This window comes from Castor canadensis, chromosome 14 (genome assembly GCF_047511655.1).
Source record: "Castor canadensis chromosome 14, mCasCan1.hap1v2, whole genome shotgun sequence".
NCBI lineage: Eukaryota > Metazoa > Chordata > Mammalia > Rodentia > Castoridae > Castor > Castor canadensis.
The window spans coordinates 64,549,242-64,576,937 of NC_133399.1; the positions used below are offsets into that span (position 1 = coordinate 64,549,242).

The 27,696-nt window shown below is 35.3% G+C and overlaps 1 long non-coding RNA gene across 3 annotated transcripts in view; it reads left to right on the forward strand.

The window, feature by feature from the left end:
* The first annotated feature begins 434 nt into the window (after window positions 1-434).
* The window catches only part of LOC141416880 (uncharacterized), a 130,315-nt gene continuing 103,053 nt past the window's right edge, over window positions 435-27,696 (forward strand). For all 3 annotated transcript variants that reach the window (XR_012441456.1, XR_012441455.1, XR_012441457.1), the window contains exons 1-2: window positions 435-563; window positions 9,194-9,365. This is a non-coding gene — a long non-coding RNA (uncharacterized lncRNA). The remainder of the gene's footprint in view (window positions 564-9,193; window positions 9,366-27,696) is intronic.

Below are 27,696 nucleotides of genomic sequence, written 5' to 3' on the forward strand. Positions count from 1 at the left end.
TAAGAATAACTATACAGAGAGATTCCTACTATGGCTTTCATGTACCCATGTGTTACGACCCATGTTGATTCAACTCTAACTCAATGATCTTTACATTGGTTCCTGATCCCCTACTCATGATAACCTGTTATTTTAAGGTTTCTGTATTAGTTCCTCTGGAGTGGGGACATCAAATGCTTTCATGCTTTGAGTTTTCTACCTATTCCTATATCTCCCATGTGTTCTCTCCCCTTGTCATGTGATCCAAGTCCAACCACATCGCTGCATTTGCCCTAGATCTAATGTCCACATATGAAGGAGAACATACAATTTTTTGTTCTTCTGAGCCTGGCTGACCTCACTCAGAATGATGTTCTCCAGTTCCATCCATTTACCTGCAAATGATAGGATTTCATTCTTCTTCATGGCTGAGTAAAATTCCATTGTGATATGATGTTTTATTGCTGTTTTTCCAGATTTGATGACCATATACAGAGAGATGAGGAAATGTCCAATTTCACACTGCTGGTCATCAGTGGAGCTTAGATTGGAATCAAGGCATCTCAAAGTGCATGCTCTTAATGGTGATGTACCTGCCTCTCTCACTGGGGGTTCTGTAAGAAATCCTTAATATTTGACTTCTATTAAGAAATAGTTTTTTTTTAATCAATTGGGTTTCTAATAAATGTGTTGACCAGGGGACAAATTATAGTAATTTACTTGAAAAAATAGTATAAAGTATTATGCACTAAAACTATAGGCATTTTGAAAAAAAGTCACTTAAATAGAATTATAGTGGCAATCCTAGAGGAATCTTTACTAAGGAAAAAATAATGAATAACTATGTTTTCTCTTGGGAAAAGGAGAGAATTCTTCCATACAAAAAGAAAAGATGCTTAACTAGTTAAGACTTTTTGATACCAAAACTTAGTTTAGGGTAGCTCAAAGAAATAGATAGCTGGAGCATTCATTACAAAATAAATAATTTAAGTAACATTACTAAAAATGGGGTTGAGTTATTTAAATTTAAGAAGAAAATGAAAATTTTTTTTAATCTTCTTACTTTGATTTTCCATGAGCAAATTTAACAATGACAACAGAAACACCCCAAGGTGACTACAGGGAAACAATGACTGCCTAGAAAATCTGGAAAATACTACAAGTTGTCCTGTCTCATGCTGCTATGGATATCCTCCACATCCCTATTCAATGAGTTCTTCTCTTTGTGCCTTAGTTTCTCAGCCTTGCTATCAACAAGATTGTTTCTAAAACCTACAAAATTCTTATTATGACTTTGAAACACTTTGCAAGAAAGCCTCTTGCTATATGTAAGGAATTCTACCCATTTGCACACGTAACCCCCACATATGAAAAAAAAAAAAGCAGATGTAAATTAAGAAGCCACCCAGCAGTTTTGATCTCTCATAGAGCATTAATGATAAGCCAAGAACTTATTAATATAAAGTTATTAGTTCAGGTCATTCTCATTCTCTCTCTAGAGATGACCCACTTTCGGTCTACTGAAGGTGTATTCCTTTCCTAATACACCTTACTATCACTTTCACTACAAAAAAAAAAGTTAATCACTTCAGAGATACTAAGGCTAACTACAAATATTTTGGTGAGTCATGTAATAACAACCTGGAATAGTGAAACAAGAAAGCCAAATCAGAATGGAAGCCATTTAAGCCAAATATCCCCTAGTCTCCAAGCCTTCTGCCTAGAATCTCTAAATTCCTTTAAATTCTCATCTCCATTCCATACTCTGAGATTTCTAGTGTCCTAATCTTGCTGTGAATTCTCAAAAAAGAGCAGAAGAGAAATTTGGAAGGGAAAGAAAATCTCCTCCACCCCTCCCTTTAACTTTCTTCTCCTGCTCCATTCTTACATTTTTTTAAAGAAATTTTTAGTAGTATCTAATAGTTGTGCAGGGGGGGTTGTTGTGACATTTCCATATATGCATGTAGTGTACCTCTGTTTGATTTATCCCCTCCATTTTTTCTTCCTCTTCTCCCTCCTTCTTCTTAAAATGACCTGGATAGGTTTCAATATTCCCTATTTGTATATATATAGAAAGCACCTCAACCATATTCACCTTCCTTTACTCTCTTCATTTACCCTCCCCCTCCCATGATTACCCTTCCCTTAATAAGACCTGTTTTATATTCCTGTCCTTCATTGTTTCAGTGTCTGTTCCTTATTCAGTGGAATTCTGCCTTGGTATTTTACCTGTAAATATAATGTACTTTAATCAGTCTAACCCCCTCTATTACTCTTCCTTGCCTTTTCCCCTCCTATGTAAGCTTCAACAGTTTTCAGTGCATTTTGTTGTGCCGTGTTCCTACACAGATGTGATGTATTTCAATATTATTCAATCTTCATCATTTTCCTGCTTCATTCTTGATGACTGCTCACTGTTAGCCTTCTGTGGCCACTGTCACCTGTCCTTATTGTTTTACCTCCCCACCCGTGGCCATAATTCCCTTCCCCATTATTCAAATTAAAAGCAACACAAGGATATTCAATGTAATCAACTAAACTGAAGATGTAATGACAAAAAAGTAATGATTATTACATAGAACAAGAAACAACTTCAAATTGATGTCAGACATCACTGTCCTAAAAAGTACCACCATTCATGACCAAGAGAAATTTTGTATTAATTAAGCCTTTCTTAGGCTTTTCATCCATCATGCTAGCATCCTCCTCTCACAATAACTTTGCCCTTTTGTTTCTAGTTCCACTGTCAACCAAGAAAGAGAACACATTTTTAAACTGAGGTTTTCTTTAAACTGTCAAAGATCAAATTCTTGGTCAGGACTCTACCTACCCCATTCAACCCCCATCAATTTTCACAAATAGAGTAGTTGGAGAATACAAGGTAATTAATGTGCTCACACATTAAAATTTATTTTCTTTCATGTCCAAAACAAATGCAGACTAAGTGGATTTTTTAAACATTAGATTATAAAAGTGCTTGAGAATCCCTGAGAAACTCTTCATATACATATGTTTGCATGCACACATACACAAAAGTATCCTATTGTGGAAAAAATTTTCCTCTGAAAGAAAAAGCACAGTGCATAGGAAAAATAAAAAAGTCAAATACTGACTTTGTAACTTGCTAACTACATTACCTTGTTCAAATCTCATTGAATCTCAACTCTTTCTATTGTTTTGAGGATTATAAAAGACCATGTAGTCTCAGTGACTTTCCTAAGTGTTTTGCACAGTAAATAGCTGTCTCTTCTATTCTCCTAGAGGAAAATAGTCCATAGATGCCTATAATTACTGTCACTAAAATTTTCTCAAAGGCTTTAGTAATAATATCTTAATTTTATAATATCTTAGAAATACTTGAGCTTTTAGGAGAAAAAGTATGACATGTGTGAACACATTAGTAGTATTTTTAGGATATTCCTTTCATCTTCATTTGTTTCAAAATTCCCTTCCATTAAACCCATTAGAAAATAATATCAGAAATTTTTCGATAAACTTAAACCTTGCTTTTGAAAATGTTATGCCTGAATTCACAGAATGAATGTCAATTTAAAATGAGAAGTTCAGAAATATGCATAAAGATGAATCAAAACATTTTTGAAATGTATGGTTACCCAACTAGAACCTACTTGTTGTGTTCACTTATGCCAAAGCACTAAATTCCAACAGTCAAGTATAAATTGAAGCTTTCTTCTGAAACATCTGCAAAAAGGATGATCACACTTCATGGCCCCAAAGACAATGCAGTAAAGCTGGAGAGGCCCATTGGCTTGGCTGTGGGCTGTGCTTTGCCAACACAGGCTGCTGCAAAGACTGCTTTTGAAGACTTTTCAAATCATTCACACATTATTTTAGCCAGAAACTATCATCTAACTGTGACAATTGGAATGGCCCAAAAATTCCAGGAAGTTCAGTAAATAAAATACAAACACTAATGATGTATAATATAAAAAAGTAAACTAGATGTAGCTAATATTGATATTTTAGTTACACACAGAATTCTACTAATAGGTTCAATAGAGAGTTGCTTATATACATTATAGTCCATGCACATAAAGAATATTTTGAAACAATAAAGAGAATAAAATTGAATACAGAAAAATATTCAAAATATGATAATAAAAAGCAAAATATTGGGTGTAATACTCTTACACTCATGTTCCAAAAGTTAGATGTATAAAGTGAAGAGAAAATTTTTATAATATTTGAAGTTTCACCTTGTCAACATTTTAAAATAAGAATAAAATTTGTCAGAACTGGATGTCATAGTTACAATATTATTATATTACAAATCAATTGGGTTTTCTCTTCCTGGAAATGAACAATGAAGAAGAGTTTTATATCAACACAGCAGTACTCAAAAAGAATTCATACAATTAACATAAGTCACTGTCCTTTCTGGAACTGACAACAAAAAGAAAGAAATCTCAAGAGGTTAGATTTAAATGTACATGATTCTCATAAATTTCACCAAACTATCAAAAAGCAAACTAAAATTTGTATCACAATTTACACAGTCAATATTTTTCAGAGTGAAAAAGTTTGGTATTTTCAATGACTTAATAGTGCAAACTTTGTTAACACTCCAAAAAAGTGTTAAAATGTTCTATGCACTTTTGTACAATCTAAGGAGAAAGGACTCCTCCCTTTCAAATAGAAATGGTGGACAATAAAAAACTGCAAGCTCTTTAGAAAAGAGATACTGATGATTAAAGTAAATTAAAAAACTTAAAAGAGTCATAGAAAAAGAGACCAGATTTATCATCTAATGTGAAATAAAAAAAGCAAAACAGAGAAAATATATGGTTTTCAAGGTACTGGCTATCAAGCATTGAGGAACTGTCACCCAAGAGTTAAAAAAGAAGCAAACAAGGGAAGCCACAGAACTGTTCTAGATATATTGCCTTGAGATAATTTCCAGGCCACAGGACAGAGAGAGAGAGAGAGAGAGAGAGAGAGAGAGAACTCATGCAAAACTTGGTGGACTCACTGAATAGAGTCAGAGCCAAGAATCATAGATATTAAGATGGCTAGAGTTTGCAAGAAAGAGTACAGGAGAAGAAACTGTTGAACAGTAAATCCTAAGGTCCACAGAGGGTCTTTTCTGAGTACTGACTGACACCTGAATGTGAGGAAAATGAATCCAGAGAAAGAGCCATTTAAAAGCATTAAAGGGAATCTGGCACAAAAGGTTTGGAAATTCTTGTTATCCATAGCCACATTTGAAAACTTTATAATCCATAGGGACATTGGTTAGAGTTCACAGAATTGTTTTGCCTCATTGACAAGAAACAAATAGCCCTAGACTAAATTCTAGGCTGGTCCTATTTTACACATCTTAATGACAAGATGCAAAATGACCAGACTGCTTCCAAGTAACTTAATTGCATTTAACAACAATGCTCAGGAATAGTGATAGGTGGTGGTGTTCATCTGTAATTCCAGCATTTGGGAAGTGAAGGCAGGAGGATCATGAGCTCCAGGCCAGCCTAGGCTACAAAGAAAGATCCTGCCTTAAAAAAAAGTGATAGGAATATAAAACACCAAGCACCCAACAATATAAAATCACAATGTCTATCATCCAATCAAACATTACTAGTCATGCAAGGAAATAGGCAAACATAAACCAGGGTAATAAGAAAAATCATTCAAAGTCAACCCTGATCAGACCAGATGTTAGAATTAGCAGACAAGAACATTGAAGCATGTATTATACCTGTATTTCACATGTACAAAAAGTTAAGTAGAAACATGAAAGATATAAAATAACCCCAATGAAACTTCTTGATGAAAATAGAATGTCTAAGATAAGATAAATAATGAATGGGATTCACAAAATTGACATGGCACAGGAAAAGATTAGTGAAATTAAACACATCACAGTAGCAACCATCTGAAATGAGAAACAAGAAAAACATAATTTAATAAATTAAAACAGTACTAATAAACTGTGGGAAAACATCAAATGGCCCAATATACATGTAATTGAGTTCTTCAAAAGCATAAAAAGAGACCACAAAAAATAGTGACTAATATTTTTATGATATTAATGGCAACTATAATTCCACAGATTCATGAAATTCGGTGAACAAGAAACATGGAGAAAAACTTCAGAAAGACACATAATCAAATTCCTCAAAGCCAGCAATAAAATCTTAAGGCAACAAGAGGAAAATAGTGCACTATTAATAGGAACAAAGATGATGATGACAGCAGATTTCTTGCAGCAAATAATGTAAGTGAGAGGGCAGTGGAGTAGCTGGCAATGCATTGGAAGAAAAAAAATCAAACAGTCAGAATTTGGTACACAGAATAAATAAATTTCAAAACTGAAGATGAAATGAAGATATTTTCAAAAAACAGAAAGAATTTATTGCAACAGACCCACAGTATAGAATATGCTAAAGGGAGTCCTTCAGGCAGAAGAGAAATAATCTCAGATGGAAATATGGGCCTATACCAAAGAATACTGGAAATGCTCCTGTATGGCTGATTGTATAAGATAGGTTTTCTTTAATTTAAGTTTCTTAAAAGGTAATTTACAATTTAAATAACAATAATAGCAACATATCAGGGTATCTATAATATACATATAACAAAAGGCATGAGATCAATATTACAATGTATGGGATGAAAGTAATACTATCATAAGAGTCTTGTACTATATATTAAATGGGATTACACTCCTGAAGGTAGACTTTGATTACTTAAAGATGTTAGAATTGATTACTTAAAAATGTATAAAATAAACCCTAAACTAATCCTAAAATAATAAACCCTAGGATAATAAAACAACCTCCCAAGTAATTAATCAAGTAAAATAACAAAGAATACAAAATCATAAGAAATATAAAACTAATCCAAAAGAAGGCAGAAAATGTGTAAAAGGGACATCAGAAAACAAATGGCAAGAGAGACTTAAATCTTACCATATCCATAATCATATTAAGTATAAATGGTCTAAAAAACCCCAATCAAAAGACAAAGATCATCAAATTGGATTAAAAGTATGACACAACTATATACTAACACAAATTGAAAATAAAAGATGGAAAAAGATATACTAATCAAAGAAAAGTTGAAGTGTTTTTACTAAAGAGTACATTTCAGAAAAAAGAATATTACTAATGATAGAGGAGATCATTAGATAATGTTAGTGTTCAGCATATTGTGGTGGCACAATAATAGTAAATGTTTTTACATATAATGCTTTTCAAAATACATATGGAAAAAGCTGACAGAAGTGTAAGAAGAAATAAATCTATAATTATATTTGGATATTTCACTACCCTCTTTTCAAAAATTGATAGAAAATGTAGCCAAAACACCAATAAAGATACAAAAGTCTTCAACATTATCAACCATATTGACCCAATTTAAATGTATAAGACATCCTGAGCAACAACAGAAGAATACACATTCTTCCAAAGACACATGGAATATTGCCATAACTGTCATTACCAAAATAAACTAGAACCCAATAAACTTTAAAGAATATAAATTTTATACAAGTAATGTTCTCTGACCATAAAAGAAATTAAATTTGAAATAAATAATAAAGAGAGCTTTGGAAAATCCTAAAATATTTGGTGACTGATATATTTTTAAATAACCCACAGATTAAAGAAGAAATTTTAAAAATGAAAACACTTTAATGGAATAAAAATGCAGACACATCATATAAAAGATATGGGTTAGAACTAAATAATAACTAGTTAGAACATTATAACACTACACACCTTTATTAGAAAATAGGAAAAGGCTCAAATAAACTTCAGTTTCTACTACAACAAACTAGGAAAAGAATAGAAAATTAAATAAAAAACAAATAGGAAAAAATGAAAAAAAAGCACAAATCAATGAATAAAAATTATAAAATAATAAAGAAAATCAGTGAAATCAAAGATGATTCCATGAGAAAATTAACAAAATTCTGGTCAGGTTTACCAGAAAAAGAAGAGAAAATATAAATAGCCAATATCAGGAATGGAGATGTTATTACTAGAAATTCTATGTATAGAGGGAGGATAGTATGGGAATATTATGAACAACATATGTCAGTGAATTTGATAACACTTATGAATCAAATTCCTTAAAAAGCGCCAGCTACAAAATTCAGTAAAGAAAAATAATCTAGATAGTGTGAAATTGGTCTGAAGACATACTAGCATGAGGATAACTATCCTCCTCAAATTATATCTGTGAATTCACTATAATCCTAATAAAAATTCTAGCATTTAAAAAAAGAAATCAACAAACTGTTTCTAAAATTCATATGGAAATATTAAGAAGACTGAATATCTAAAATATAATATCAAAAAAAAAGAATAAGGCTGAAATACTAACCTAACCTGATTTTCATTTAAAGGCATATTTATAATGCTATATTCAGGAAGGGCTCATGAGTCTGCAACTTGTGTAGCTGCACAAGGCCCCACTCTCAAGTGCCATCACCTGGGTTTAATGTTCTTTGTCACTACATTAAAATTCTTAAAAGTTTATAAATAAAGAGGCCCCTATTTTCATTTTACACTGTGTCTCACAAAGTATGTAACCAGTCTTAGCAACAAGAATCAGAAGAGGGTGGTGTTGATGATATAAAGATTTTTTTTTTAAGGGTGGATGAAGATGGCAGATAGCTGACAGACCCTGGATCTCTGAGCTCTCACAAGTCTGAAATAAAACTTTGGACTCATGGCTGCAAGTGTCAGTTAATGTGGCTTTTTCACCAAGTAAGATACTGCCAATATTTAGGGGCATATCATGTACAATGACTAACCTTTAAATTAGCTTTGTAAAGCACATAACAGCCTTGGAAGACCAGGTGCTGTGGAACAGCACATAGCTATTTCACCACTCTGCCCGGACAGTTTCTTTGTTTTTGTTTTTTCTTATTTATTTATTTTTTAGAAATTATTTATTTATTCACATGTGCATACATTGTTTGGGTCATTTCTCCCCCTACCTCCCTCCCCTATCCCCACCCCCCTCCCCTGTTCTGCTTTTATCACTAATTTTGTTGAAGAAAAGACACAAGCCTAATAAGGAAGACAAAGCATTTTTGCTAGTTGAGTTGAGGATAGCTGTACAGAAAGATTCCTAGCATTGCTTTCATGTACACGTGTGTTATGACCCAGGTTAATTCATCTCTAACTGATCTTTGCACTGGTTACTGATCCCCTTCTTTTTTTTTTTCCTTTTGTCCTCTCTCCAGAGAGCAAAAACTCAATGCAAAGAACTGCAAAACAAGTTCTGAAAGTGCCTGGATTGTCCCAATCCCACCAAGATTCATGGACATGGAACCTCTGACCGTGTATGCATGCTTGTCTGCATGTGACCAGGCTGCTGACTCCTGACACCACTGAGAGAAAGTGCAACCATTCCAGGTGAGCATGCTGTATCATCTGCTCTGGAGAAAACTATAGTCTAGCACAGCTTGTGGGCAGATTGCACTCCACCTGGACAAAGCTGGTGGCCTAATAAATGGAGGGAAAATTTCACCTCCACCTGGTGGGGGTGGAGGCAGGTGGGACAGCCCAGCCACAGCCTGGCGAAAATAACAATACATTTGACCACCTTGGAGAAATTAAAAGTGTGCTAAAACAGTGTTCCCAAAGAAAAGCACTCAATTTCAGCTCCCAGGTTTGCCCTGTGGGTCGAAAGGGCTGACTACTGCTCACACATCAGGTCCTCCATGGGACCTGCCTGTTCAAATCAGCAGACCCTGATAGCCCACCCTCCAATGAAGACCCTGGGCTTAAACATCCTGAGTGGACCCCCTCAAAACCTGTTGAGTAGAGAGGGGCACCTTTAATTACCACACAGCACAACATATTAAACCTTAGAAGGAACAGCACCAGGTTAAGAAAATGGGAGGGAAGTGCCAAGAGCATTTATTGAATTCGGAGGAAACCCACTCCTCTCCACCACAAGCAGAAATTTGGATAATAAAAATGTATATATTTTTTAGCTTTAGCTTTCTTTTGCTTTGTTTTTGTTTTTACTTTTTTTTTTAACCTATCTTCTTTTTCCACTCTGTTGTAATTTCAGTTTGTTTAACCTCCCCTTTCTCCATATTTTTCTCTCCCCTGATTTTTTCTTTCTCTTCTCTTTCTTCCTTACCCCTCCTTATCTTTCACTCCTCCCTCTCCTTGCCACCCCCACTCCACTGTCCCTATCTCCTCCATAATAATTACTCACTGAGTAGTCTAGTATACCAACTTTACATATTACTCCCATCCTTCCTATCCCTCTGCAATTCCTGACAACAACACCCTTTCCCACAATGACTAAACTGCACCTATGCACATAGAAGGGACCTATTTCTCCATAGTCCCCATACCTCATACCTCTTCTCCCTCTCATCCCATCCCCTTCTCCTCATCTCCTCTTCCATCCCCATCATTTTAGTACCTAAATATCAATATCTATGTGAATAACTGTTATCTTCCCAATACACACTGTTTATAGATAATATTAACAAGGGCTTTATATGCTATGTGAATAACAGGTTCAGCATTGAATCTGTGAATTCATTACTGCTAAGTTATACATCCAGGTCAGTGTACAGAAACATTACAATAACCTAGCAAACAATCATGCTAGCCCAAGCATAAAAATTAAGTCATGGGAAAGATAACAGGTGATTAAAACCTCCAACTAACTAATCATCGACACACAAGCAAACCTCAAAAGAGAAACATGGGAAGAAAAAGATGGCAGGGAATATGACTCCTCAAAAGGCTCATAATCACACAATAGAGGATTTGGTGGACAGTGAAGGGGAAGAATCCCCAGTTACTGAGGTCAGAAGAATGATGATAAGAATGTTTAATGAGCTTAAAGTTGAGCTTAAAGAGGACATACAAAAACAATTCAATGAATCCCAAGAGAACACAGGTTTAAAAAAAAAAAAACCTCAAGAAGACACAGAAACAACTAAATGAAATCAAAGAGGATGCCAACAAGCCTCCAAATGAAACCAAGGAAATTATTTTAAAAAGGAGATAAGTGAAATAAAGAAGTACAGATGTGAAAGAGGAGTTTAACAAAGATATGGAAAGTCTAAAAAAAAAAGGAATTGAACAGAAATTCTGGCAATAAAAAGTTCCTTATGTCAAATAAAAAATACAGTTGAAAGTTAGTCCAGCAGACTGGAACAAGTGGAAGACAGAATTTCAGGGCTTGAAGACAAAATAGATATCAAATTAAAAAACAGAAGAAAGCATAGAAAAAAGACTAAAGAGCTGCAAAAGGAATATGCAAGAACTCTGTAACTCTATGAAAAGACAAAACTTGAGAATCATGGGCATTGAAAAAGAACTGGTGCAAGCCAAAGGCATAAGAAATATATTCCAGAAAATAATAGCAGAAAACTTTCTAAATCTTGAGAAAAAGATGCCCATCTAGGTACAGGGAGCCTCCAGGACACCAAACAGACATGACCAAAATAGAAACCTATCCACAGCATATTATATTTAAAACAATTAGCACAGATAACAAGAAAAGAATATTGAAGACCGTAAGAGAGAAAAAAATCAAATAATATATAAAGGTAAAACCATCAAAATGACAGCAGATTTCTCAACAGAAACCTTAAAAATAAGAAGGGCATGGAGTGAAGTATTTCATGCACTAAAAGAAAATAATTTCAGTTCTTGGCTACTCTACCCAACAAAGCTTTCATTCAAAATTGAAGGAGAAATAAAAATCGTCCATTATAAACAGAAACTAAAACAATATATGACAGCTAGACCAGCAATCTAGAAAATCCTCAAAAGAATAAACACACAGATAAAAATAAAAATAGCAATGAAAGGATGGGAACTATTAAACCTCAAGAGAGGAGCAGACGAGTAATTAGAGAGTAGCATAGAATTAATTGCATACACACAAATCCTCCCAAAACAAAAACAACTTAATGACAGGAATCATCACATACCTCTCAATATTAATACCAAATGTTAATTGCCTCAACTCCCCCATCAAAGGACATCAATTGGCAAAATGGAGCAAAAAATAAATCTGACAATTTGTTGTTTACAAGAACCCCACCTTATAGACAGAAACAAACACTGTCTTAGGGTAAAATGGTGGAAAATGATTTACCGAGCTAATGGTCCCCCCAAACAGCCAGGAGTAGCTATACTTATATCAGATAAAAAAGACTTCAAACCTAAATTAGTCAGAAGAGACAAGGAAGGGCACATCATCCTAATAAAAGGAGCAATACATGAAGAGGACATAGCAATTGTTAATGTATATGCTCCCAATATCAATGCACACAATCAACCCTATGCTACTGGACTTAAAAACACAGATAGGCCCCAACACAGTGATAGTAGTAGACTTGAATATTCCTCTGTCACCAATAGATAAGTCCAGACAAAAAATCAACAAAGGAACTTTAGAATTGAATGGCATCATAGATCAAATGGACCTGACAGATGTTGTATTCCATCCTACAACAGCAAAACATACACTCTTTTTAGCAGCCCATGTGACTTGTTCCAAAATAGACTATATTTTAGGTCACAAAGCAAGCCTTAACAAATATAAGAAAATTTAAATAAACCCTTGCATACTGTCTGACAACAATGGAATAAAACTAGAACTCAACAACAAAAGAAACAGCAGAATATACTCAAATACATGGAGCCCAAACAACACGTTGCTTCATGATCAGTGGGTCATCAAAGTAATAAGGCAGGAAATCAAAATTCCTGGAATTTAATGAAAATGAAAGCACAAGCTATCAGAACCTATGGGACACAGCAAAGGCAGTGCTAAGGGAAAAGTTCATAGCCATTAGTGCATATATTAAGAACACAGAAATATCACAAACAAATGCCTAATGCTGCATCTCAAACTCCTAAAACAACAAGAATAAGCTAAATCCAAAACTAGCAGAAGGAGAGAAATAATAAAAAAAATAAGGACTAAAATCAATGCAATAAAGACCAAAAAAATCATACAAAGAATCAACAAAACAAAAAGCTATTTATTTGAAAATATAAATAAGATTGATAAACTCCTAGCAATCTGACTGACTAAAATGAGGAGAGAAAAGATCAAAGTTAATAAAATTAGAAGTGGAAAAGGAGAGATCACAACAAACATCAAGGAAATCCAGGGAATTATTGGGGATTACTTTGAACACCTATATTCAAATAAATTGGAAAATCTAGAAGAAATGGACAAATTTCTAGATACATGTGACCATCCAAAATTGAAACAAGAGGCTATAAATCCCTAAATAGATCTATAACAAACAATGGAATTGAAGCAGCTCCCAAAAAATTAAAGCCCAGGACTTGATGAGTTCCTGATCAATTCCACCAGAAAACTAATACAAACAGTCCTCAAACTTTTCTATGAAATAGAAAGGGAAAGAACACTGCCAAACTCATTCTATGAAGCCAGAATTATACTCATCCCAAAACCAGACAAGAATACAACAAAATCAATAGAGAATATTTAAAGTCTTTAATGAACATAGATGCAAAAATACTGAATAAAATATTGACAAACAGAATTCAACAGCATATCAAAAAGATGCATATATCATGATTAAGTCAGCCTCATCCCAGGGAGGCAGGGATGGTTCAGCATATGCAAATAATTAAGCGTATTACAGCATATTAACAGGAGCAAAGACAAAAACCACATCTATCACTAGATGCAGAAAAGGCCTTCAATAAAATTCAACATACTTTTATGATAAAAGCTCTGATGAAATGAGGAATAGAAGGAATGTACCTCAACATAATGAAGGTTATATATGTCAAGCCTATAGCCAACATCATACTAAATGGGGAAAAACTGAAACCATTTCCTCTAAAGTCAAGAATGAGACAAGAGTTTCCACTCTCTCCACTCTTATTTAACATTGTCTTGAAATTCCTAGCCAGAAGACAGGAAGAAGAAATAAAAGGAATACAAATAGATAAAGGAAGAGTTCAAACTATCCCAGTTTTCAGATGACATAATTTTATATCTAAAAGATCCAAAAACCTCCACCAAAAAACTCTTAGACACCATAAACAGCTTTAGCAAAGTAGCAGGATACAAAATCAATTTACAAAAACCAGTAGCCTTCCTATGCACTAGCAAGGAACAGACTGAGAAATAATATATGAAAATAATTCCATTTACAATAGCCTCAAAAAATGCTATTCTTATAAATTCTTATTTTAAGAATAAACTCAGCAAAGGATGTGACTGACCTCTACAAGAAAAACTATAAACCACTGAAGAAGGAAATCGAAGAAGACTACAGAAGATGCAAAGATCTCCTATGCTCATGGATTGTTAGAATCAACATAGTGAAAATGGCTATATTACCAAAAGCAATCTACATGTTCAATGCAATTCCCATCAAAATCCCAATGACATTCATAACAGAGATAAACTCTAAAGCTCATTTTGAAGCAAAAAAGACTGTGAATAGCCAAGACGACAATATTGAGCAAAAACAGCAATGCTGGAGGTATAACAATACCCAACTTCAAACTATATTACAGAGCCATAGCAATAAAAACAGCATGGTACTGGCACAAAAACAGATATGAAGACCAGTGGAACATAACAAAAGACTAAATATGAATCCATGCAGCTACACCCACCTGATTTTCAACAAAGTTGCCAAAAATATATGATGGAGAAAAGACAGCCTCTTCAACAAATGCTCCTCAGAAAACTGAGTATCTGCCTGCAGAAAACTGAAACTAAATCCATGTCTTTCACCCTGTACAAGTATTAACTCAAATTGGATTAAGGACCTTAATATAAGACATGAAACTTTGAAGATAACGCAGGAAAAAGCAGGAAAGACACTTGAATTAACAGGCAATGACTTTTTCAACAGAACTCAAATGACTCAGCAACTAAGAGAAAAGATGGACAAATGGGACTATATGAAGTTATAAAGCTTCTGCACTGCACAACAAAAGAAATGGTCTCTAAATTGAAGAGACCACCCACAGAATGGGAGAAAATCTTCTTCGTCAGGTATACTTCTGACAAGGGATTGATAGCCAGAATATATAGGGAGCTCAAAAACTAAACTCCTCAAAAATCAATAACCCAATGAAGAAACGGGCAAATGAACTGAACAGAGCTTTTTCAAAAGAAGAAATCCAAATGACTAAAAAACACATAAAGAAATGCTCACCATCCCTGGCCATAAATAAAATGCATATGAAAACCATGTTAAGATTCTACCTCACTCCTATTAGAATGGCTACCATCCAGAACGCAAACAACAACAAATGTTGGTGAGGATGTGAGGAAAAAAGAACCCTCATACACTGTTGGTGGGAATGTAAATTAGTACAACCACTATGGAAAACAGTATGGAGGCTCCCCAAAATACCAAAAGTAGAACTACAATAGAATCCAGCAATACCTCTCCTAGGGATATACCCAAAGGAATGTAAGTCAAATAAGTCAAGATCCTTGCATCTATGTTTATTGCGGCACTGTTTGCAAAAACCAACCTATGGAAATAACCCAGATGCCCTACAACTGATGAATGGGTTAAGAAAACGTGATGTGTATGTGTGTGTGTGTGTGTGTGTGTGTGTGTGTGTGTGTGTGTGTGTGTGTGTTGTTTTACTCAGTTATGTGGAAGAATGAAACCACGTGATTTGAACTGAATAGATGCGATTGGAGGACACCATGTTAAGTGAAGTAAGCCGGCTCAGAAAGTCAAAAGCCACATGTTTTCTCTCATATATAAGAGGTAGACACAATATAAATATAAGCAATATTATGAAAAATAGGTTACACTAAGCAGAGGTCACTAGCAAGAGAGGAAGGGTAAAAAGAAGGAAGTTAAAGTGAATATGGTTGATGTACTTTTTATACAATAATGAAAAAAGAACTTTTAAAGCTGTTGAAATCACCATAAGACGGGCACTAAGGCAGAAAGGAGAAAAATAGAGGGCATGAACCAATTCAAGTTATAATACATATATACATGGAAAAATCACAAGGAAACTCCCTGTAGAGCTATCTTAAAACAAAAATGCCTTTTTATTTTTCAAAAAGAAGAGCAGGAGGTAAAATTGGTTTTGTCTAGGGATTGGTACCAGTGGGAAGGGGTAAGAGGTAAGGAAAGTGTGAAGGAGACTGAATGTAGTGGAAATATATGTATTCTTATATTAAAGTGGAAAAATGAGACATGTTGAAACTATACCAGGAATGGGGGAAGGGGGAGTAAAAGAGAATCATAGAGGGGGTCAATCCAACTATGATATATTATAGAACTTTTGTAAATATGTACAACAATAAAAAAAATATAAAAAATAAAAATTAAAAAAAAAAACAGGTCACTAGTCTGTGGCCAAATCATCTTGAATTCACCTGATTTCAGAAGCTAAGCAGGATTAGGCCCAGTTAGTAGTGGAGTAGAGTTAAAAGGTCATTGGATCAATATGGAGTACAGAAATAAATCCACACACATGTGGACAATGTTTTTTGACAATGTGCAAAAGCAGTAGAGAAACTGTAGTCTTTTAAACAAAGGATTCTGGAAAAAATAGGATATTCAAGTACAAAATAAATGAGCTTTAATCTAATTTTATACCGTATACAAAATTAACACAAATAACCACAGGCCTAGAATAAAACCTAAAATTATAAAACTAATAGACAAAAACTTCAGTGATAATCTTTGCGATACTGCAGCAGGCAAAGATTACTTAGCAACAACACGAATGATATGAATCATAAATGAAAAACATGATGATAACATCAGAACTAAAAGCTCCTGCTCTTTGAAAAAAAATGAAAAGCAATGAATAAAAAGACATGACACAGAATGGGAAAAGTATTTTCAAGCCATATATATGATAAAGGATTTTTATCTTTATGTATAAAGAAGTCCCAAAACTCAATAAGAAAATACAACCCAGTTAAAAAAAACTTCAAAATATTTGAATGAAAACATCTCCAAAGATTTATGGAAGACAAATTTTTAGGGAAGTGCAAATTAAAACCAGTATGCGAAGAAGCAAAATGGCGAATAGCTGATGGCCCCTGGAACCTTGACCTGCACGATTTAAAAAAAAATTACTCCAGATTTTCCTGGCAGCACAGATGGGGTAATACTGCTTCTTCTGCCAACGAAGATACCACCAACCATAGAGGGGGCACATATGTTTTTGACTGACTCCTAAAGCAACTTTTTAAAGTATATAACAGCCTGGCACAGGGACAGACAGCTGCTGCTTCCCCCCTGTCTGTTCACCAGATGGGAACAGCTGGCAGCAGGGTCAAATAGCCCTGGTTGATAGCCAATTTTTCTCGGGTTTCTTTTCTTTTCTTTTTTTCTCTCTCTTAATTCCCTCCCACCTGGGTTGGTAAAGAGAAACCAAAACACAGAAAGCAGAGACCTGCAAGCATCTGGGCGTACCTGGACCCACTATAATGCATGCAGATGCAGAACCTCTGACTGTCACATGCCTGTGCAGACCTCTCTCCACCTTAGTGTGTCTCCACCCTTGCCAACAATAACGCAATGCAGAGAACCACAGAAAGGAAGCATCTGGGAAGATCGGGACCGCCAAACACAAGCAGACACAAAACCTCTGTCTGCTGCCTGCATGCACTGCCCTGTACCTGATCCATTTTCAAACAAGTAAATCTGCTAACCCACCAGATGAGCGCAACACACTGCTTGGAAAGGAATCTCAAATTCTAGCACAACTGGAGAGTTGATTGCATTCCCTCTGGACAAAACTGGTGGCCAAATACACGGAGGGAATATGTCCATATGTCCCCTCTGCTTGGGGGTGGGGGGAAGGGCAGAACGCAGAGTTGAAAAAGCGAGTGTGAGAGTGGAGTGACTCAGAAATCCCCTATGAGGAAAGCCAGGCACTTCACTGCCATGAAGAAATGGGAAACAAGCTTAAACTGACAGTTAAGCTTAGAGAAAAGCTCATCTCTAACTTACAGGCTTGCCCTGAGCAGAAGGGGCTGGTGACTGCTCATTTACCAACCCCTCACAGGACCACTTCTGAGAACCTGCCTGCTCCAGAGGCCCCACCCCACTAGGGAAGCCCAGGCTCAAATACCCAGAACTGAACACCCCCAAAACTGTCCCATAGGAAAGAGCAACACTCATTGCCATGGCCACACCATCCAACAAACCAACATTAAGAAGGGACAGTCTTAGCCAAATCCCCTATTAAAAAAAAAAAAGTATCATCACTTCAACCTGAATTCAGAGGAAAGAGTCCTGAACATTCATTGAACTGATATAGATATAATCTTTTTTAGTTTTATTTTACTTTCCTTTTATTCTAATTTTTGTATTTTTTTAATTTTTAGTTTCAACTTTTATTTTCTTCATTTTTCCCCCTTTTACTATTATCTAACTTTTTCTCCATTTCGTCCTAACACCACTCACTCAGCCCTCTACTGCTCCACTTTCCTTTCTCTACCCCAATGTTTTTCTTTTTCCTCTCTTTCCATCTTCTCCCCTTTCTTTTCCCCTCCTCTTTCTTTACACCTTCCTCTTCTCTCCCTCACTCTCCCCCCACTACCTTGACCTCCTCAAAACATAACACCAACTTTACACATTACCCCATGCTTCCTATCCCTCAGCAATCTTGACAATAGCACCCTCTTCCACAGTGACTGAACTACACCTCAACACACACTAGGGACTTAGTACCCTAGAACCCCCATGCCTCACACTGCTCCCTGTCTCACCCCATCCTTCCTGCCCTTTCCTCCAGTACCAGCTCTTTCAATATCTAAGTATCCACCTTTACCCAAACAACTGTTACCCCCCAATCTCCACAGCTTATAGGTAATATCACCAAGGGGCTCACTACATATTGTGTAAATAACGGGTCTGGCATTGAATCAGTGAATTTATTATTGCTAATTTATGCTGCCTAGGCAGGGAACAGAAATAGAACATCAACCTAGCTACTGACAAAGCCAATCATAACACAGTAATTGAGTTAAGGGGAAGATAACAGATGATTAAAATTCCCAATTAGTCACTCAACAGCATAGAAGCACAGCACATCATAGAAGCATGGGGAGAAGAAGGAGGACAGGAAATCCTACTCCCCAAAGAACCAAAAATTCAAAAGAGGATTTAGTGGGAAAGGAATAAAATGAATACCCAGTTTCTGACCCCAACAGAATAATGATAAATATCACCAATGAGCTCAGTGACACCCAGAAAAAAATACCTCAAAGAGGAAATTATGGAAGAGATCACCAAGAAACTCATGGAGAAGCTCCAAGACACAGTTAACCAGAAAGTACAAGATGCACTCAAGAACTATCAAGATGCCACAAATAAAAAACTTGAGAAGACACAGAAACAACTAAGTGAACTCAGAGAGGACTTAAACAAACTCCAAAGTGAAACAAAGGAGACTATAAAAAAGAGAGGTATGAAATAAAGAAGACAAGAGGAAATTAACAAAGATATGGAAAATCTCAGAAAAAAATCAAACAGAAACCCTGGAAATAAAAAGTTCCTTAAATCAAATAAAAAATATAGGCAAAAGCCACTCCAGCAGACTAGAACAAGCAGAAGACAGAATCTCAGCACTTGAAGACAAAACAGATATTGAAGAAAAAAAAAGAACTCTTAGACAGAACATTCAAATGCTGCAAAAAAGAATATGCAAGAACTCAGTGACTCCATCCAAAGACCAAACCTGCAAATCATGGGCATCAAAGAAAGAGAAGAGGTGCAAGCCAAAGGGATACATAATATATTCAACAAAATAATAGCAGAAAATTTCCTAAATCTCAAGAAAGATTTGTCCATTTAGGTACAGAAAGCTTCCAGGGCACCAAACAGGCTTGACCAAAATAGAACCTCTCCACAGCATATTATTGTTAAAACAACTAGCACAGAGAACAGAGAAATAATATTGAAGGCTGTAAGAAAGAAACAACAAATAACATATAAAGGTAAACCCATGAAAATAACAGCAGACTTCTCAACTGAAACTTTAAAAGCAGGAAGGGCTTTTGAACACTGAATGAAAACAATTTCAGTCCTAGGATAGTCTGCCCACCAAAACTATCATTCAAAATTGGTGGAGGAATAAAATTCTTACACAATAAACAGATTCTAAAACAATATATGACCACCAAGTCACTACAGAAGATTCTGAAAGGAATCCTATGTACAGAAGATGAAAACAAACATAACCACAAAAGGACAGGAAGTATTAAACTTCATGAGAACAGACAAGCACTCAGAAAGTAGCACTGAATCAGATGCACACACTCAAATCCTTAAACAACAAAAACAACTAAATGACAGAAATCACCACATACCTCTCAGTACTAACATTGAATGTTAATGGACTCAACTCTTCCATCAAAAGATACCACTTGGCAAACTGGATTAAAAAGGAATACTCGACAATCTGTTGTTTATAAGAGACCCACTTTATTGGCAGAAGCAAACACTGGCTTAGAGTAAAAGACTGGAAGATGATTTACCAAGCCAATAGCCCACCAAAACAGGCAAGAATAGCAATACTTATATCAGATAAAGTGGACTTCAAACTTAAATTACTCAAAAGAGATAAAGACAGTCACTTCATACTAATAAAAGGAGCAACACATCAAGAGGAAATAGCAATTATCAACTTTTATGCACCCAAGTCAGTATATCCACTTCATTAAACATACACTGAAGAACTTAAAGCCACATACACAGCCCAACACAGTAGTAGTGGGAGACTTTAATACCCTACTATCAACAATAGATAGGTCATCCAGACAAAAAGTCAACAAAGAAATCCTAGAACTAAATGTCACCATAGATCTAAAAGAACTGATGGATATTTACAGAGTATTCCATCCTGCAACAGCATAGCATACATTCTTCTCAGCAGCCCATGAAACTTTCTCTAAAATAGATATCTTAGACATAGGGTACATTGCAAGTCTCAATAAATATAAGAAAACTGAAACAACCCCCTGAATACTATCTGATCACAATGCAATAAAACTAGAACTCAGCAAAAAAAGCAGCAGAAAATACTCAAAAACAATTGGAGGCTGAACAATACATTGCTCAATGATCAGTGGGTCATAGAAGAAATAAGGGAGGAAATCAAAAATTTCCTGGAACTTAATGAAAATGAAAACACATCCTATCAGAACCTATGGCATACAGCAAAGTCAGTCCTAAGAGTAAAGTTTATAGCCATGAGTGCATACATTAAAAACACACAAAGTTCTCAAATAAACAACCTCATGTTACATCTCAAACTCCTAGAACAACAAAAACAAGCTAAACCCAAAACAAGTAGGAGAGAAATAATAAAAATAAGGACTGAAATTAATGAAATAGAGACCAAAAACCTTACAAAGAATCAATGAAGCAAAAAGCTGGTTCTTTGAAAAAATAAACAAGATTGTCAAATATCCGGCAAATCTGACTAAAATGAGGAGGGAAAAAACCCAAATTAATAAAATTAGAAATGAAAAAGGGGGGATAACAACAAACACCAAGGAAATCCAGGGAATCATTAGGGACTTCTTTAAGGATCTATATTCAAATCAATTGGAAATTCTAGAAGAAATGACTGAATTTCTAGATACATACAACCATCCAAACTTAACCAAGAGGATTTTAATAAGCAAAACAGATCTGTAACACCCAATGAAACTGAAGCAGCAATAGTCTTCCAAAAAGAAAAGTCCAGGACCTGATGGAATCTTCACTTATTTCTATCAGACCATTACAGAAGAACTAATACCAACACTCTTTAAGCTTTTCCATGAAATAGAAAGGGATGGAACACTGCCTAACTCATATTATGAAGCCAGTATTACATTCATCCCAAAACCAGACAAGGACACATCCAAAACAGAGAACTACAGGCCAATCTCCTTAATGAATATTGATGCAAAAATCCTCAATAAAATAATGGCAAACTGAATCCAACAACATATCAGAAAGATCATTCATTCACCAAGACCAAGTTGGCTTCATCCCAGGGATACAGGGATGGTTCAACATAGGCAAATAATTAAATGTAATACAGCATATTAACAGAAGCAAAGACAAAACCTCCTGATCATCTCAATAGATGCAGAGAAAGCCTTCAATAAAATTCAACATCATTTCATGACAAAAGCTCTAATGAAACTAGGAATAGAAGGAATGTACCTCAACATAATAAAGGCTATAAATGAAAAACCTATAGCCAACATCATATTTAATGGGGAAAAACTGAAACCATTTCCCCTAAAGTCAAGAATGAGACAAGGGTGCCCACTCTCTCCACTCCTATTCATCATAGACTTGTAATTTCTAGCCAGAGAAATAAGACAGGAAGAAGAAATAAAAGGAATACGAAAAGGTAAGGAAGAAGTCAGACTATCTCTATTCGCAAATGACATGATCTTATACCTAAAAGATTCCCCCACACACAAAAAAATCTCCTAGACACCATAAACACCTTTAGCAAATTAGTAGAATACAAAATCAACTTACAAAAATCAGTAGCATTTCTATATAACAATAATGAACAGAAAGAATATAGGAAAACAATTCCACTTACAATAACCTCAAAAAAAAAATCAAAGCCTAGAAAGGATGTGAATGACCTCTACATGAAAAACTATAAACCACTGAAGAAAGAACTCAAAGAAGATTACAGAAGATGGAAAGAACTCCCATGTTCATGGATCAACATAGTAAAAATGGCTATACTACCAAAAGCAATCTACATGTTCAATGCAATTCCCATCAAAATCCCAATGACATTCATAATAGAGATTGAAAAATCAACCCTAAAGTTCATTTGGAAACACAAAAGACCACAAATAGCCAAGGCAATACAGAGCAAAATGAGCAATGCTGGAGGTATCACAATACCTGACTTCAAACTATACTACAGAGCCATAGCAATAAAAACAGCATAGTACTGGTACAAAAACACATATGAAGACCAGTGGAACAGAATAGAGGCCCCAGATATGAAAATTCACACAGCTATGCCCACCTAATAGTTTACAAAGTTGCCAAAATATATGATGGAGAAAAGACAGCCTCTTTAACAAATGTTGCTGGGGAAACTGGATATCTGCCTGCAGAAAACTGAAACTAGATCTCTACCTGTCACCCTGTACTAGTATCAACTCAAAGTGGATTAAAGACCTTAATATCAGACCTGAAACCTTGAAACTGCTACAGAAAAAAGCAGGGAATACACTGGAAGCAATAGGCATAGGCTAAGACTTCCTCAGTAGAACATAAGTGGCTCAGCAGCTAATAAAAAGGATCGACAAATGGAATTAAATTAAATTAAAAGGCTTCTGCACAACAAAACAAATGGTCTCTATATTGAAGAGGCCACCCACAGAATGGAAGAAAATCATTGCTAGCTATACATCAGACAAGGGACTGAAAACCAGAATATTCAGGGAGCTCAAAAGCCTAAACTCTCCCGAAACCAATGACCTAATAAAGAAACAGGCAACTGAACTGAACAGGACTTTTTCAAAGGAAGAAATCCAAATGACTAAAAGACACATGAAAAAATGCTCACTATCCTTGGCCATAAAAGAAATGCAAATCAAAACTACATTAATATTTCATCTCAATCCTGTTAGAATAGCAACCATTAAGAACACCACCAACAACAAATGTTGACAAAGATTCGGGGAAAAAGGAACCCTCATATACTGCTGGTGGGAATGTAAGCTAGTACAACGACTATAGAAAACAATATGGAGGCTCCTTAAAAAACTAAAAGTAGATTTGCCATATGATCCAGCAATACCATTCCTAGGGATATACCTGAAGGAATGTGAATCAGAGGACTACAAAGGCACCTGCACACTCATGTTTATTGCAGCACTGTTCACAATACCTAAGCTATGGAAACAGCCAAGATGCCCCATTACTGATGAAAGGATTAAGAAAACATGATATTTATACACAATGGAATTTTACTCAGACACAAAGAAGAATGAAATTTTGTCATTCTCAGGTAAATGGATGGAATGGGAAATTATCATCTTAAGTGAAGTTAGCCAGGCTCAGAAGGTCAAAAATCACATGTTCTCCCTCAAATGTGGATTATAAACCTAAAATAAATGCAGCAATCTTGTGGGACACAGATCACACTTAGGGGAGGCTGTGCAAGGGAGGGATAGGGCAAGGGTAGCTAACCAAACACATGAATGAGGTTGATGTGCTCACTGTACAGGAATGAACATAGAAAGTTTAAAGTGGCCAGGGCCACCATGGGAAGTGGACTAGGGAGGACTGAAGAGGACTGGGAGAGGTGAATCAACTGGAGCTGTAATATACATTTGCATGGGACCCACACAAGGAAACTCCTTGTGTAGCTATCTTTATCTGAAAGTGGCAAAATGTCATGTTTCTCATTTTATCTTTATCTTTTATGTTTTTTCTTCTACAAAATTGGAGAACAGGAGGGCGGAACAGGTTTGGGGTGGGGCCTTTCGGTTGGCACCGGTGGGAGGGAGGAGGTTGCAGTAAAGGATAGAAGGATGAACAAGGTGCAAACAGTGTATACACACGTATGTAAATGCAAAAATGAGACCTGTTGAAACTGTTCTAGGAATGGGAGGGATGGGGTAAAGAAGAGAAGTGGGGGGAATTCAAGTATGATATATTTGATACATTGTAAGAATCTGTAAATGCTACAATGTACCTACACCCAGAACAACTAAAAAAATACAACATACAAAATAAAATAAAATATGAATGGCCCAAATTAAAAAGACTTACCATAGCAAGCATTGGTGAGATGTGGAAGATTTGGAATTTTGATATCCTGTTGGTATTAATGTAAGATTGCCCAACCATTTTGAAAAAAATTCAATACTATCTTTAAAAGTTAAAAAAATATGCCTCCTATTTGTAGCCATTCCACTCCAGGTATTTACTGAGCAAGAAAAGAAAATCATATGTCCATATAAAGATTTGTGCATGAATCTGCATGTCAGCTTAATTCGTATCACCCCAAAATGGAAAGAATTCAAATGTTCATCAAGCTGTGAATGTATAACCAAACTAAGATATATCCAAATAGTGGAATACCACTCTGTAATAAAAAAGAGTACATTACTAATACATCAACCTGGAAGGATCTCAAAACCATTATAAACAAATGAAGTTGGCCAGTAAAAGACTACTGTAAAATTCTAGAAAAGGTGAAATTAGAGTCACAGAAAAACAGATCAATTATATATATATATATATACTTATATATATAATAGTTTATGTAAATTATACCTAAATGGAGGTGATAATTTTTAAGAAATTACTTATTAGAATGCTTCTCCCAGGAGCTGACACTATTGGTTCATCAGAAAGATACAAATGAATGTCCCTTTAGCTGAAAAGTTTGTCTTCCCACAAACTTTAAAGCTGATGTCAGTTTTGAAAGAGCAAAATCTCACTTAGGCACAAAGTAATGCCCAGCTCCAGAATTTCATTTTTCTTTCTCACCTAGCTTTCTCATTACATATAAGCTGTGTGACACAAAACAAAAATGATATCAGCATTCTTTAACTACTGTCTTTCTTCAAGTAGTTCTGGCTTATAGGCTTGTAGAAAATGTCTTTCTGCAAAACTTTACAATGTCCCTGGAATCTTGACAAAGCCTCTGTCCTACCTTGAGAGAATTCTTCAGATCCAGAAGATGGTCTGCCACACTGCAGAGCTTAAAATTTAAACATTTAGGACCTCTCAGAGCGGTTTTGTTAATGAACTTTATGTAGCTAGAATCTGTGCATCTAGGGCAAAGTGCTTCTTAATACTATCTTATAGCACCTCCTAGTGTTTAGATACTGAAGATTTAAATCTTGGATGCCCAAGACTATTTTACCCTAAAGGAAGAGAAATTAGAATGATTCTGTATCATGAAAAGAATTTAGAATGAATAAATTCATAAATGCATGAACTGTTTACAAAGGAAAAAAATGAGGGAATCTTGGTTTGTATCTGCCACTTGTTTTTCAAAACTAATAATAATAATAATAATAATAATAATACCCACTTATAGGGTAGTCCTAATTTTAAAAAGCAATGAATAAAATGTTTTCTAACAGGAGTTACATCAGAATTTTTTCAACAGTTTATTTTTAGCCATCCAACTTCCCTTACCGCACATTGCATGTTTTCATCGAAAGAACTGACCATTATATAGAAACCAGCAAATACAGTCCTGTCATGATTACAGCCCCAAAGGGACATAAGGGATTGTCTCATTAAAATAGTCATGTGGCTAGATGACAAATTTTCAGTTCTTCATTGTCTTCAACCTGCAAGGTGACCCAAAGCACAGCCTCCTCTTGTGTCAGCTCTACCACAGATGGGTCCAAAAACAGGTTAGGACCAAGGGCAAGACACCTATCCCCATGCTTGGGTAATCAAACACCAACACATGCTGACCTATTTACACCATGCAAACTGATAGCTGGACACTTTTATCTCACAGGTATGAGCAATTATTAGGCACCAACTGAGAAGAGCTCTTCTTACCAGAAAGCAGATTATAACTAGTTGGGGCTGGAAAAAAATGGTTTGCAAGGAAAAAATGGCCAGTACAGCCATGTTTTCTTAAAGTTGGAGGATTAAAGTCAATGCCTTTTCCCTTGTGCGTACACTGACCATTCCATTATCCCTAGACTTCTGTTAAGGTCATCAACCAAAGAAAGGAATGGAAAAAAAAACCACTACATTTCCCTGTATCTCAGTGTCTCTGAGATAATTTGGAGACAGGGGAGATTGGGAAGATGAAAGCTAAAATGTCTCAAGCTTATCTGTGATTTCCATTTATCCATGCTAGCTAGCCCTTATCCCAATTCCACAGGTAATCCAGAGTCAACTGGAGTTCATGTATCCCGTATGGGTATTGAACAGACAGAGCAAGGGGGAATAGGGGAGCAGTCATCACTAAGTTACATTAAAAAACATAACAGTAGAATTGTTTTCTTGCTAATGTCATCCATCTGTAACTAATTGGTAGCATGGCTTGGTACAAACCAAATGATAAGCTGGAAATGTGAAAATTCATAAATTGGTTACTTAAAATAATCCTTCTGCTTAATCGTCTTCTTTTTCAGTTTCTGCTAATCGTGTATTATTAAAGTACTTTTTTACAATACCGGAGAAAATCAGCAGGTGCTTTTTAATTTTTCAAGCTCCTCTGGAAACCAAATTACTTAATGTAATTACATCTGATATTAAAAAGTCAGTAATAAAAACCTTTTATAGTTCTTAGGGAATTTGGCAGTTGTTTTTGCCATTTTGTAAAAAGAAAGAATTGATTTTTCATTTTGACTTCATTTTTCGTAAGAATTATAGAACAATAATCAGAAAAAACATGATGATGTTTATCTTTGAAATAAAATGCCTTGTTTTCAGCTATATAAGTTCTCTCCAGGAAAATCCATTTACTTTTGCTTATAGTTTCATCTGACTGCATTTATAATGAGAGTTTCCCATGTCATCTCTGCACATACACAAAAAAAATTCATTCTTAACAGAGTAAAAGAACATCTTATAAGTGAAACAAAGCAGATGTAGACATCAAACATAAACAGTTAAAGCAGGGCATGAAAGAATATATAACTGCCATTATGAAAGAAAGAATGGTCTGCAATTGCATGTTTAGAAACAATTTTATTTTCTTTTAAAAAGCCAGAATCTTATGAAGCTGCTTTTCCAATTATCCC